Below are 15,520 nucleotides of genomic sequence, written 5' to 3' on the forward strand. Positions count from 1 at the left end.
ACTGTATTTACACTACTACAAGTGACCCCTTCTTCAGTGGCCACTACCACACTCTCCCCTCCCCCCACACACACTGCTGGGCCAGAGGGGACCGAGGTCACATTATTTGTTTTGTCCAGCATCTCCTTGCTGGACACATTTTTAACAGTCTTTCCTGATTTTTCAGTCTTTCCTGATTTTTCGGGCCTGCGGGCTGTAGAACCACTGGTCCCAGCCACGCCGGCCTTATCCACTTGACGGACAGTGCAGGAGGGAGGGGCGGTGCGCACCACACTCTCATCAGGACCGCCCCCTCCCTCTCTGCCTACACACACACTGCTTTGAGTTCCTTTGTGGATATCCAAAGCCCCACCCCTGACCACTCCCACTGCGCCTCCACTCCCCGCCGCCACGACAATACCAGCGGAAGGGACTGAAGCGGAGCAGACCGGGGCAGAGGAGACTGGAACCCCGGCAAGGACTTGGGCATACAAACTCGGAGGGGCGGAGGCAGCCACCTCGCACCCTCCCCCTGCAACTCCGGATCGGGACACCGCTGTACCCGCGGTCCCACCCCCTCCACCCACAGCCGTCCCCACCACCCCCGCCCCCCCGTCCCCCACCTCCATGCCAAAACCGGCAGGGGGGGCTGCAGGGCGCACGGGAGCGGCGAAGCAGACCGGGGCAGAGCAGGCAGACCCCAGGACAGGGATCCCGGCAACGACCTCTGCAAGGGGGGCAGTGGCAGCCACACCGCCCCGCCGCACCTCCACCCGGCACTTGTCCAGTGCCCCAGCAGAGGCGGGCGGAGCCATCCGACCACCAACCATGTCCCCCTCGCCGCCCGCCCCGGGAGCCTTCCTGTCTGGCCCCTCCAGCTTTTCCTCACCGCCCCTGTTACCGCAAACAGGAACGGCGTCCTGCGCCATCTTTGCCACGTCTGTCTCCCCACTCCTACGCACCGATCCCACAGCAGAGACCAGGCCAGGGAGGATGGTGGGGTTCGTGCCCTGAGCTGGCTTTTCAGCTGGCCCAGGGCACGCAGGGTGGGTCACATAGACATACCTCACCTCTGGCTTTAATGTCTTTGTCTTTCTCTTCTTTCCCATTGGCTCATCTTCAGGCAATTCGTCACCAAAGCAAATGTCCTCACGAATTTTGGGGGACTCCAGGTGGCGTATTTCGGCCATAAGCTGCCCCCCAACTCCGCTGTTCTCACTGTACTCGCCTTCCTCGTCAGAACTAGTGGGGGGCAGGCATACCTGCTCTGCGGTGATGCCAGTTTCCGCAGGCTGCCCCCCCATGTCCGACTCTTCCTCCTCACTAGAGGAGTCATTTTCCTGCTGCTTTTGGTTTCCAGCCATTTCATTGAACCTTTCATCGTTCATGAGTTTTTCCTTAAGGGACCACTGTTATCCAGAATGGCCCCCATTCTTTCCTGCAGCTCTTTAATCACTTCTTTTAAGACTTTTATTTTTCTTGATATTTCTGGCCTGTTTTTTTCTGGCCGCTTTGTCCACCTTCCCCCTCTCAAGCTTCAGGTTCTCCCTCACCTTCTTGAGGGTCCTATTCGCTTCCTCGTACTCCCGGAGATAGGCTGTGATCCGGGAGCTGTAAACGGCGATTAGTTCCCGGGGCTTCATGTTGCCCCAGTCAGCCTCAACCGGAACCGTCCCATCCCCAGGAGCACTCCGCGTACCTCTTGGAGGGCTACTGTCCGCCCTCCTGGAACTGCCGGCGATGGACATGGCTTCACCTCCGGGGGCTGCAGGGGCCGCTGCACCACGACTCCTGCTGGATCTTCTGACCCCCGAGGCGGGAAGATGGAACTGAGGCCGGTAGCTCACCTCCCCTACCTCCCGCCGGCCTACCCCGGGAAGTAGGATCCTGGGTCTTCAGTCGCTTCATTGCCCAGGACCCTACCACCTCCCTGGGGAGAGAGGCAGGGCCTGGGCTGGGATAGATGGAAAAATCCCTGGAAGCGGCTGGACAATCAGCAGGAGCTCCTCCAAACACGACCACACCCGTCCACTGACTCCTACACACACGACCACACCCGTCCACTGGCTCCTGCACACTGAGGATTACACCCAGTATACAGGACAGGAGAAGTGGTACTGTGCAGTGTATATATATATACAGAATAAGAGCAGATACTGAAGATTACACCCAGTATACAGGACATGAGAAGTGGTACTGTGCAGTGTGTATATATACAGAATAAGAGCAGATACTGAGGATTACACCCAGTATACAGGAGAAGTGGTACTGTGCAGTGTGTATATATATATATATACAGAATAAGAGCAGATACTGAGGATTACACCCAGTACACAGGACAGGAGAAGTGGTACTGTGCAGTGTGTATATATATATATATATATATACAGAATAAGAGCAGATACTGAGGATTACACCCAGTATACAGGACATGAGAAGTGGTACTGTGCAGTGTATATATATATACAGAATAAGAGCAGATACTGAGGATTACACCCAGTATACAGGACATGAGAAGTGGTACTGTGCAGTGTATATATATACAGAATAAGAGCAGATACTGAGGATTACACCCAGTATACAGGACAGGAGAAGTGGTACTGTGCAGTGTGTATATATACAGAATAAGAGCAGATACTGAGGATTACACCCAGTATACAGGACATGAGAAGTGGTACTGTGAAGTATATATATACAGAATAAGAGCAGATACTGAGGATTACACCCAGTATACAGGAGAAGTGGTACTGTGCAGTGTGTATATATATACAGAATAAGAGCAGATACTGAGGATTACACCCAGTATACAGGACAGGAGAAGTGGTACTGTGCAGTGTGTATATATACAGAATAAGAGCAGATACTGAGGATTACACCCAGTATACAGGACATGAGAAGTGGTACTGTGAAGTATATATATACAGAATAAGAGCAGATACTGAGGATTACACCCAGTATACAGGAGAAGTGGTACTGTGCAGTGTGTATATATATACAGAATAAGAGCAGATACTGAGGATTACACCCGGTATACAGGACAGGAGAAGTGGTACTGTGCAGTGTATATATATACAGAATAAGAGCAGATACTGAGGATTACACCCAGTATACAGGACAGGAGAAGTGGTACTGTGCAGTGTGTATATACAGAATAAGAGCAGATACTGAGGATTACACCCGGTATACAGGACAGGAGAAGTGGTACTGTGCAGTGTATATATATACAGAATAAGAGCAGATACTGAGGATTACACCCGGTATACAGGAGAAGTGGGAGGAGCTGCTGTTCCTTCCTGTTCCTGTTTCCTGGTGTGTGTGCTTTTGCAGGAGAACCAGGAGGTGAACAAGGATTGCTGGGGAGAGTGCTGCCCTTTCCCCAGGGGGTGGTGCTCTTTCCTAGCATGGACACCCGGGCTGCGGCCGCCCGGGGCTGTACAGTCGTGGCCAAAAGTTTTGAGCATTACATAAATATTGGAAATTGGAAAAGTTGCTGCTTAAGTTTTTATAATAGCAAATTGCCAGAATGTTATGAAGAGTGATCAGATGAATTGCATAGTCCTTCTTTGCCATGAAAATGAACTTAATCCCCCAAAAAAACCTTTCCACTGCATTTCATTGCTGTCATTAAAGGACCTGCTGAGATCATTTCAGTAATCGTCTTGTTAACTCAGGTGAGAATGTTGACGAGCACAAGGCTGGAGATCATTATGTCAGGCTGATTGGGTTAAAATGGCAGACTTGACATGTTAAAAGGAGGGTGATGCTTGAAATCATTGTTCTTCCATTGTTAACCATGGTGACCTGCAAAGAAACGCGTGCAGCCATCATTGCGTTGCAAAAAATGGCTTCACAGGCAAGGATATTGTGGCTACTAAGATTGCACCTCAATCAAAAATTTATAGGATCATCAAGAACTTCAAGGAAAGAGGTTCAATTCTTGTTGAGAAGGCTTCAGGGCGTCCAAGAAAGTCCAGCAAGCGCCAGGATCGTCTCCTAAAGAGGATTCAGCTGCGGGATCTGCCAGTGCAGAGCTTGCTCAGGAATGGCAGCAGGCAGGTGTGAGCGCATCTGCACGCACAGTGAGGCCAAGACTTTTGGAAGATGGCCTGGTGTCAAGAAGGCCAGCAAAGAAGCCACTTCTCTCCAAAAAAAACATCAGGGACAGAAAGTATGGTGAATGGACTGCTGAGGACTGGGGCAAAGTCATATTCTCCGATGAAGTCTCTTTCCGATTGTTTGGGGCATCTGGAAAAAGGCTTGTCCGGAGAAGAAAAGGTGAGCGCCACCATCAGTCCTGTGTCATGCCAACAGTAAAGCATCCTGAGACCATTCATGTGTGGGGTTGCTTCTCATCCAAGGGAGTGGGCTCACTCACAATTTTGCCCAAAACACAGCCATGAATAAAGAATGGCACCAAAACACCCTCCAACAGCAACTTCTTCCAACAATCCAACAACAGTTTGGTGAAGAACAATGCATTTTCCAGCACGATGGAGCACCGTGCCATAAGGCAAAAGTGATAACTAAGTGGCTCGGGGACCAAAACGTTGACATTTTGGGTCCATGGCCTGGAAACTCCCCAGATCTTAATCCCATTGAGAACTTGGGGTCAATCCTCAAGAGGCGGGTGGACAAACAAAAACCCACTAATTAAGACAAACTCCAAGAAGTGATTAAGAAAGAATGGGTTGTATCAGTCAGGAATTGGCCCAGAAGGTGATTGAGAGCATGCGCAGTCGGATTGCAGAGGTCCTGAAAAAGAAGGGCCAACACTGCAAATACTGACTCTTTGCATAAATGTCATGTAATTGTCGATAAAAAAAGCCTTTGAAACGTATGAAGTGCGTGTAATTATATTTCACTACATCACAGAAACAACAGAAACAAAGATCTAAAAGCAGTTTAGCAGCAAACTTTGTGAAAACTAATATTTGTGTCATTCTCAAAACTTTTGGCCACGACTGTATATAAATAAAAAAAGTATGTAAATATATCTAAATATAAAAATCATGTATGTAAATATGTTTATATTTATGTTTGTTTATTTTGCGCTTTTGTAAATATTTAAATAGTGTATGGATGACACAGGCAGGTTGTCAGCAGTAATAGATGAATAGACGTTACTGTAGTATACGGCTTTCGGATCTCATGTCTGATCACATTATATCAGTGATGTCATCAGCAGGGGGCGGGGCTGTGACTACCTCTCAGACAGGATGTACAGGCAGGTTGTCAGCAGTATTACAGTATATTCTGGGTGGAGTTGTCCTTGACGCCATGCACAGCTGTTGTCACCGGCCCTGTGTACTGACACCTCTGTCATGCAGGGTGTGAGGCTGCTGTCCTCGGTGCTGACGCTCAGATCCTTCTCACGAGTCTTCTCCTTCCTGCTCTTGTTTTCTCCTGTTGTCCAATGGGGGCCACTAAAATAGCCGGTGTCACCATGGGGCAGAGATGAGGGACATGAGTAACAGCAGCAATGGGAATAGCGGCTCCCAGTCCTGTCATTTCCATCCATACCTGTATCCCAGGCGTCTCGAGAGGCTCCGCTCCTTGAGTCATCGTCCTCCGTCTTGAACAGTGGGAAAATCCACAAGGGGGCCCTAAACAGGTGCAGAATGGGGCCCCCTGTTATGCTGCTAGTGGGCTACTTCCTTACTGCTCGTTTGGGGGGGGCAGGATTCCTTGCGGGGTCTCCCACCCAGTAGCACAGGGCCGGACCCCTCTCTCCACCAGATGAGCCCCATAGCTGCCCCTATAAAGGAGCTTTGTCCTCGTGACTTTCTCTTAGTGATCGGGCGCTGACCCAAATTCACACATCCTAGGGGGCTACGTCCTCCTGGGCTATGGTGGTATGAATGAAAGTGTCAGTCTGCACTGTTGTTCTGGCATTCTATTCCTTAGTCGGATGTATAGAGGTATGGAGAGCTGTAGTACATGGAATTGTGGGAGGATGAAGAGGGGGGTGACTATTTCAGCTGGCGGACCCCCCTACCGGTGGTGACGCTTACATTATATTCGTTCCTCGGTTTTTTACCACTCCAGTATGAGGAGTCTAACCTAACAGTAAGCGAGATCCTATGGACTGTGCGCTACCTGGTGTTTAGCCCGGAGAGGGGGGGATTCATGATGGTACAGTCCGGTCATTCCCGATCACTTGTGGATTTCCCCGTGGATGCATATGGGCACATCAACGACAATAAGTGCATTATGTGGCGGTTTACCGCATATACCGCCATTTCTAGAGCCATTACATAGACAATTATTACGTTCCACGAGTGGCGCAGAAAACCCTTCCAAATTTGCATCGTGCTTCCTCTTTCCTGCTGCTCAGCGTGCGCGTGTGTCAGTGTAGACTGCCGATCTGGCATTCTATTCGTGAATCAGACAGCTCAGGATGAGCAGGGCCATAATTCTCAGGCACATCTGAAAATAGTTGATGACCTCATTATCTGTGGGGGGAGGGGGGGGGGGTCCTGGAATCGATCTCTGATGAAGCATTTGACTGTTTGGACACGATGGCGCGGGGGCGGCCGGCTGTCGTATTAAACACTGCCGCCCACTGACTTCTTTTACTCCGAGTCGATGCGCAACGTGAAACTCTGCCAAGGGAAAGACACAAGGTGCGACTACACAGTAATTAATCCTACGCTAATTACAGGCGGGCGAAACGACACAAGGCGGAAACGTGATCATTAGCAGCGTGACTGACGGAACCCAAAAAAGGAGGCTGCGCCCCCCATCCGGAATCAGGAAACCGCTGAGCTCCACATCTATATATAATAAAGTCGCCCTGGTCCCTGATCTCACCTCCTTAGTGTCTTCTGTGTCCTCCTGCGGTTTCCGTAGAAACACCGGTTGCTGCGGTAACTATAAAAGCGTAGATGTCATGTAGGTTCGGAACGGAGACCTTGAGTCCCGCAGCTATGGGTTCCTCAGTGAACAAAAATAACCTCATCCCCACCCACGACCCATCGTCCTTGACTCCGAGCTGGCATATGGGTGCCATTATTACAATGCCGCAGTCTGCCATGCATTATGGGTTGTATTAAAGAAGAACCCCAAATTCAGTTTAAGGGGCAGTTTTTGGTGACACCCTCTAAATCCAGCTATTGTGAAACTACAATTCCCAGCATGCTCCATTCATGTCTATGAGAGTTCTTAGAAGGGCAGAGCAAGTATGCATGCTGGGAGTTGTAGTTCCACAGCAGCTGGAGTGCAGGAGGTTGCCTACCCCTGCTCTAAATAGTCCAGTGACATCTGCAGGTCCACAAAGAGGAAGACAACCACCCTCTTCCGCATCCATAATACCGTCATGGCGCACAGTATTTCCTGCGAGGCGATATTACAGACGATAATCAGTCAGGAACTACAAGTCTCAGAAGAACTGCCAGAGCGTTGGAGGGAATGGAGTAAAAAGTGGACCAAATATTATATAATATTATCATATAGTATGACAGGGTTATGAGAAGCCCATGGCGGGACCAGAAAGGGTCGGAGCAGGTGATTGACCACTCTGGGTTAATTTTTAGTAGTCAAAAGTGACATAGCGCCCCCTCTGTACTAGGAGGAGGTCACTCCCGATCACCAGCATCAATCATGGAGTGAAGGGTACAGTGAGCGAGAACCGCCATGGGCACGGTTCACACCCCTACGGTGTCTGTACCTCCTCAGAACTCCTGGAGAGACCACGTGGAGAAGATCAATAGGCAATCATTTCTACCGCGTGACAAGTGGCCTCATTAAACTGGAGATGGGGCCGGGGGCGATGAGAGGAGCAGGCCCCTGCGATGAGTGACTGAGTGAGGCCCCGGGGATCTGTCAGCAATTAGGCTACTTTCACACTTGCGGCAGAGTGATTCGGCGTCGCCGGATCAGGCAATCTGCATGCAAACGGACAGCATTTGTAGACCGATCCGGATGCGGATCCGTCTCACAAATGCATTGCGAGAACGGATCCGTCTCTTACGTTTGTCTTACGGAGAAACTGATTTGTTTCAAATTTTTTTTCACATTTTTACCGGTCTGCGCATGCGCAGACTGGAAGTACGTATCCGGCATTCCGGTATTTTTAATGCCAGATCCAGCACCAATACATTTCAATGTAAATTAATGCCGGATCCGGTATTCCGGCAGCTGATCCGGAATTTTGGACGGAGATAATACCGCAGCATGCTGCGGTATTTCCTCCGTCCAAAACGCCGTTCAGTGACTGAACTGAAGACATCCTGAACGGATTTCTCTCCATTCAGAATGCATGGGGATGAAACTGATCAGTTCTTTATTGAGCCCCTAGGACGGAACTCAGCGCCGGAAAAGAAAAACGCTAGTGTGAAAGTGCCCTAAGCTGAAAATATCACAGGGGGCCATCACACGGTGAAGCGACCTGCTCTAGGAAGGGTCATTGATCCTGGCTAGTGACTACTGCTGTCCATGGTATTACTGGGTCACATAAGCTGGGGGGCGGTGGAGTCCTCTCTGTCTGGATAATGAGAGGGAAACCCGTGCGCTCAGATGAGGAAGGCAGACGTGTGGCTGTGGGAATAGAGCTCGGAGCGGGAGGGAGCTGGCATTAATCCTGCTTTATTCTCTCCGCTGAGAGGCTCGCTAGTTAGAGCACATCATGAGGCTGGGAACACGCAGAGCATGGAAAGCTCTCATAATTACTGTAACTTCCCCCAAACCAGCCCCTCTTCCCAGCCCCCAACCTTCTCCGTGTCCCCAGGGCGCCCTTATAGCGTAATAATGCGACTATTCCCACCGCTCCTCACTGTGCAGCCTCCCGCCGTCCATCTCCTTCACTCTCCACCACCCCTCCCCTCCAGCTCTCCAGCTTTCCTTCCATTTCTGTCATTTTTTCCATCTCCCCCTCCTCCATCTTTAGTTCTCCTACATGCTTTTCCTCTTCAGCCTTCCTTCATCCTTCCAGTCTCTCCTCCTCTGCATCCCCCCCTTTCTTCTCTTCCCGTGTATTTCTCCCCTTCTGCCTCTTCAGCTTTACCTCTCCAGTCCATCCTCCATCTCAGAATTCTAATCAGTCCCATAACTCTTCCTCCTCCATCTACATCTTCCTCCACTTCTATCTCCCTCCTTCTCCACATCCCTCTCTATCCTCACTTCTCTCCTTTCTTCCTCATCTCTCTTTCCTTCATCTTCTCCCTCTTCCTCCCTTCATCACTACATCTTTTCTTATCCCATCCCCCATTTATTTCCTTTTCCATCCTAACCCTTCCTTCTGCATTGTCCTTTCACTTGCCCTTAACCTTTCTCTTCCTCCCTTCCTCCTTTTGTTTCCTTCCTCTTTTTCTCCCTTCCCTCCTTCTCTTCCTCTTTCGTCCTTGTTTTCTTTCTTCCTTTCTGCCTCTCCTCATTTCTATCTCTCCCTTCCTCCTTCTCACTCTCCCTCTTTATTCCTCCTTTTATCCTCCTTTCCTCCCTCACTGCCATTTTCTCCATCATTCTAGCTCTCCTTTTCATTCCTCCCTCTTCCTACTTCCCACTCCTCCTTACTCCTTTCCTTTCTCCCATTTTTCTGTCTTCCGTCGGCTCGTAACTTTTCCACCTTCCCTCTCTCCCATACTGGGCTTACACTGGAAGAATGAGGTTATAATGGGAGGTATCTCAGATGCTTTAAGTCCTCTTTTCCTCACTTTGTATACAGCGGAGGCGCTCATCTGTCCTGAGAGCCGCAGTCACTGAAATATCTAATATATCTGTGCAATCCGTGGACCCCCATATCCTGACCCCCACTACACCTTAGGAGAGACACAGACCTGAAAACTTCACACGTCTGGTATGCTCCTGAACTCAAATACTCTGTGCTGCTGGGCCGACCCTGCTCCTTCCACTATGTAACTCTCAGCCTGTGACCTCCACAAGATCAGCACACTCCTCTCCTGAAATCCTCTGTGCTGCTGGAGATCCTGCTCCTTCCACTATGTAACTCTCAGCCTGTGACCTCCACAAGAACAGCACACTCCTCTCCTGAAATCCTCTGTGCTGCTGAGGGGACCCTGCTCCTTCCACTATGTAACTCTCAGCCTGTGACCTCCACAAGAACAGCACACTCCTCTCCTGAAATCCTCTGTGCTGCTGGGAGGACCCTGCTCCTTCCACTATGTAACTCTCAGCCTGTGACCTCCACAAGATCAGCACACTCCTCTCCGGAAATCCTCTGTGCTGCAGGGAGGACCCTGCTCCTTCCACTATGTAACTCTCAGCCTGTGACCTCCACAAGATCAGCACACTCCTCTCCTGAAATCCTCTGTGCTGCAGGGAGGACCCTGCTCCTTCCACTACGTAACTCTCAGCCTGTGACCTCCACAAGAACAGCACACTCCTCTCCTGAAATCCTCTGTGCTGCTGAGGGGACCCTGCTCCTTCCACTATGTAACTCTCAGCCTGTGACCTCCACAAGAACAGCACACTCCTCTCCTGAAATCCTCTGTGCTGCTGAGGGGACCCTGCTCCTTCCACTATGTAACTCTCAGCCTGTGACCTCCACAAGAACAGCACACTCCTCTCCTGAAATCCTCTGTGCTGCTGGGAGGACCCTGCTCCTTCCACTACGTAACTCTCAGCCTGTGACCTCCACAAGAACAGCACACTCCTCTCCTGAAATCCTCTGTGCTGCTGGGAGGACCCTGCTCCTTCCACTATGTAACTCTCAGCCTGTGACCTCCACAAGATCAGCACACTCCTCTCCTGAAATCCTCTGTGCTGCTAGTGTAACCGTGCAGGATACTGTATATGTGGGGCACAGAACACGGGGCGAGGTAATGGGAACTTCATGGAAACAGAATAAGTAGAGAGAACTTGAATTGCATCCAGCAAAGGAAAATAAATCTCCAGAAATAGAGCGGTCACGGATAATTACATCCAGAGCGTTCAGCAAGAGACAGTCTGGAGACAGTTCTTGAAAAACACAAAAGTCCGTTCTCAGACAACCCCGATCAGGCCATAGCCAGAGCTACGCCACAAGTCAGACCGCTGGGCTCAAAACTGACTGCAACTCACAAGCCGCAACTGCTGTGCCATAGAAGTCAATGGAAAAGATGAACATGAGTGGTCTCTCTCGTCTACTGTCTCTATACAGATGTCTCTACAGATAGATACATGCTAACTTGTCTCTCCAGAAAAGAGATAATTAAAAGTAACTTTACTGTAACAGTATGGTTTCTACACAGTAACAACCAGCCGACATCTGACAGGTCACAGCGCCCCCTGCTGTCAGGGAGGTACACAGTAACAACCAGCCGACATCTGACAGGTCACAGCGCCCCCTGCTCCAGGGAGGTGCACAGCACCTACTGCTAAATAACTGCTAATTTTCCTTTAAGAGCGCTGCCATGGCTTCACGTGTGCACTGACCATGTCATACAATTGCACTTCTGTCTGACACCAGTGCCCATGCAATAAGTCATTTATTTCAGCATGGATACCCCACCTAATAGTCAGAAGAACCGGTAATATCCATGGACGGCAATATTAACCCTTCACCGGCAAAAGAAGACCCATCCCTACAAGATCTACAATGGAAGGAGTATCAATTCTCCTGTCCTGTATATATATACACTGCACAGTACCACTTCTCCTGTCCTGTATACTGGGTGTAATCCTCAGTATCTGCTCTTATTCTGTATATATATATACACACTGCACAGTACCACTTCTCCTGTATACTGGGTGTAATCCTCAGTATCTGCTCTTATTCTGTATATATATATACACTGCACAGTACCACTTCTCCTGTCCTGTATATTGGGTGTAATCCTCAGTATCTGCTCTTATTCTGTATATATATACACTGCACAGTACCACTTCTCCTGTCCTGTATACTGGGTGTAATCCTCAGTATCTGCTCTTATTCTGTATATATATACCACTGCACAGTACCACTTCTCCTGTATACTGGGTGTAATCCTCAGTATCTGCTCTTATTCTGTATATATATACACTGCACAGTACCACTTCTCCTGTCCTGTATACTGGGTGTAATCCTCAGTATCTGCTCTTATTCTGTATATATATATACACTGCACAGTACCACTTCTCCTGTCCTGTGTACTGGGTGTAATCCTCAGTATCTGCTCTTATTCTGTATATATATACACTGCACAGTACCACTTCTTCTGTCCTGTATACTGGGTGTAATCCTCAGTATCTGCTCTTATTCTGTATATATACACTGCACAGTACCACTTCTCCTGTCCTGTGTACTGGGTGTAATCCTCAGTATCTGCTCTTATTCTGTATATATATACACTGCACAGTACCACTTCTCCTGTCCTGTATATTGGGTGTAATCCTCAGTATCTGCTCTTATTCTGTATATATACACTGCACAGTACCACTTCTCCTGTCCTGTGTACTGGGTGTAATCCTCAGTATCTGCTCTTATTCTGTATATATATACACTGCACAGTACCACTTCTCCTGTCCTGTATACTGGGTGTAATCCTCAGTATCTGCTCTTATTCTGTATATATATATACACTGCACAGTACCACTTCTCCTGTATACTGGGTGTAATCCTCAGTATCTGCTCTTATTCTGTATATATATACACTGCACAGTACCACTTCTCCTGTCCTGTGTACTGGGTGTAATCCTCAGTATCTGCTCTTATTCTGTATATATATACACTGCACAGTACCACTTCTTCTGTCCTGTATACTGGGTGTAATCCTCAGTATCTGCTCTTATTCTGTATATATATATACACTGCACAGTACCACTTCTCCTGTCCTGTATACTGGGTGTAATCCTCAGTATCTGCTCTTATTGTGTAAATATGGACACTGCACAGTACCACTTCTCCTGTCCTGTATATTGGGTGTAATCCTCAGTATCTGCTCTTATTCTGTATATATACACTGCACAGTACCACTTCTCCTGTCCTGTGTACTGGGTGTAATCCTCAGTATCTGCTCTTATTCTGTATATATATACACTGCACAGTACCACTTCTCCTGTCCTGTATACTGGGTGTAATCCTCAGTATCTGCTCTTATTCTGTATATATACACTGCACAGTACCACTTCTCCTGTCCTGTGTACTGGGTGTAATCCTCAGTATCTGCTCTTATTCTGTATATATATACACTGCACAGTACCACTTCTCCTGTCCTGTATACTGGGTGTAATCATCAGTGTGCAGGAGCCAGTGGACGGGTGTGGTCGTGTGTGCAGGAGTCAGTGGACGGGTGTGGTCGTGTTTGGAGGAGCTCCTGCTAATTGTCCAGCCGCTTCCAGGGATTTTTCCATCTATCCCAGCCCAGGCCCTGCCTCTCTCCCCAGGGAGGTGGTGGGGTCCTGGGCAATGAAGCGACTGAAGACCCAGGATCCTACTTCCCGGGGTAGGCCGGCGGGAGGTAGGGGAGGTGAGCTACCGGCCTCAGTTCCATCTCCCGCCTCGGGGGTCAGAAGATCCAGCAGGAGTCGTGGTGCAGCGGCCCCTGCAGCCCCCGGAGGTGAAGCCGTGTCCATCGCCGGCAGTTCCAGGAGGGCGGACAGTAGCCCTCCAAGAGGTACGCGGAGTGCTCCTGGGGATGGGACGGTTCCGGTTGAGGCTGACTGGGGCAACATGAAGCCCCGGGAACTAATCGCTGTTTACAGCTCCCGGATCACAGCCTATCTCCGGGAGTACGAGGAAGCGAATAGGACCCTCAAGAAGGTGAGGGAGAACCTGAAGCTTGAGAGGGGGAAGGTGGACAAAGCGGAAAGAAAAAAAAGGCCAGAAATATCAAGAAAAATAAAAATCTTAAAAGAAGTCATTAAAGAGCTGCAGGAAAGAATGGGGGCCATTCTGGATAACAGTGGTCCCTTCAAGGAAAAACTCATGAACGATCAAAGGTTTAATGAAATGGCTGGAAACCAAAAGCAGCAGGAAGATGACTCCTCTAGTGAGGAGGAAGAGTCGGACATGGGGGGGCAGCCTGCGGAAACTGGCATCACCGCAGAGCAGGTATGCCTGCCCCCCACTAGCTCTGACGAAGAAGGCGGGTACAGTGAGAACAGCGGAGTTGGGGGGCAGCTTATGGCCGAAATACGCCACCTGGAGTCCCCCAAAATTAGTGAGGACATTTGTTTTGGTGACGAATTGCCTGAAGATGAGCCGATGGGAAAAAAGAGAAAGGCAAAGACATTAAAGCCAGAGGTGAGGTATGTCTATGTGACCCACCCTGCGTGCCCTGGGCCAGCTGAAAAGCCAGCTCAGGGCACGAACCCCACCATCCTCCCTGGCCCGGTCTCTGCTGTGGGATCGGTGCATAGGAGTGGGGAGAAAGACGTGGCAAAGATGGCGCAGGACGCCGTCCCTGTTTGCGGTAACAGGGGCGGTGAGGAAAAGCTGGAGGGGCCAGACAGGAAGGCTCCCGGGGCGGGCGGCGAGGGGGACATGGTTGGTGGTCGGATAGCTCCGCCCGCCTCTGCTGGGGCACTGGACAAGTGCCGGGTGGAGGTGCGGCGGGGCGGTGTGGCTGCCACTGACCCCCTTGCAGAGGTTGTTGCCGGGATCCCTGTCCTGGGGTCTGCGTCCTCTGCCCCGGTCTGCTTCGCCGCTCCCGTGCGCCCTGCAGCCCCCCCTGCCGGTTTTGGCATGGCGGTGGGGGACGGGGGGGGGGGGGGGGGGGGGGACGGCTGTGGGTGGAGGGGGTGGGACCGCGGGTACAGCGGTGTCCCGATCCGGAGTTGCAGGGGGAGGGTGCGAGGTGGCTGCCTCCGCCCCTCCCAGTTTGTATGCCCAAATCCCTGCCGGGGTTCCCGTCTCCTCTGCCCCGGTCTGCTCCGCTTCAGTCCCTTCCGCTGGTATTGTCGTGGCGGCGGGGAGTGGAGGCGCAGTGGGAGTGGTCGGGGGGTGGAGCTTCGGATGTCCAGAGAAAAGCTCAGAGCAGTGTGTGTGTAGGCAGAGAGGGAGAGGGCGGTCCTGATGCGAGTGTGGTGCGCACCGCCCCTCCCTCCTGCACTGTCCGTCAAGTGGATAAGGCCGGCGTGGCTGGGACCAGTGGTTCTACAGCCCGCCGGCCCGAAAAATCAGGAAAGACTGAAAAATCAGAAAAGACTGTTAAAAATGTGTCCAGCAAGGAGATGCTGGACAAAACAAATAATGTGACCTCGGTCCCCTCTGGCCCAGCAGTGTGTGTGGGGGGAGGGGAGAGTGTGGTAGTGGCCACTGAAGAAGTGGTCACTTCTAGTAGTGTAAATACAGTTTTTGTTAGTGGTGTTGGTGTTGCCCTGGGCCCTGATGGAGGGGTGAATGTTGGAGGTCGGCCGCCCACTGTACAAGTGGCCGGTGCGCCTCATGTAGCCCCTTCAGAGGGGTCTGGAGTGGCACCTGCTGTAGATAGGTCTGGGGGGGATGGGGGTGGGCCCGGTCCGGCTGCCCCTCCTGCGTCGGTTTGCGCCTGGCAGAAGTTATGCTGGTGTGGTTGCCGGCGCAGGGGGGGAGGGGCGGTCCCCATTGTCCTCCCCATTTACCAATGTCTGGTGACGGTAACTTGCAGCGGCAACTTCTAGAGGCTCTTAGGAGAGGGGAGAATTC

Source organism: Bufo bufo, chromosome 2, assembly GCF_905171765.1.
Source record: "Bufo bufo chromosome 2, aBufBuf1.1, whole genome shotgun sequence".
NCBI lineage: Eukaryota > Metazoa > Chordata > Amphibia > Anura > Bufonidae > Bufo > Bufo bufo.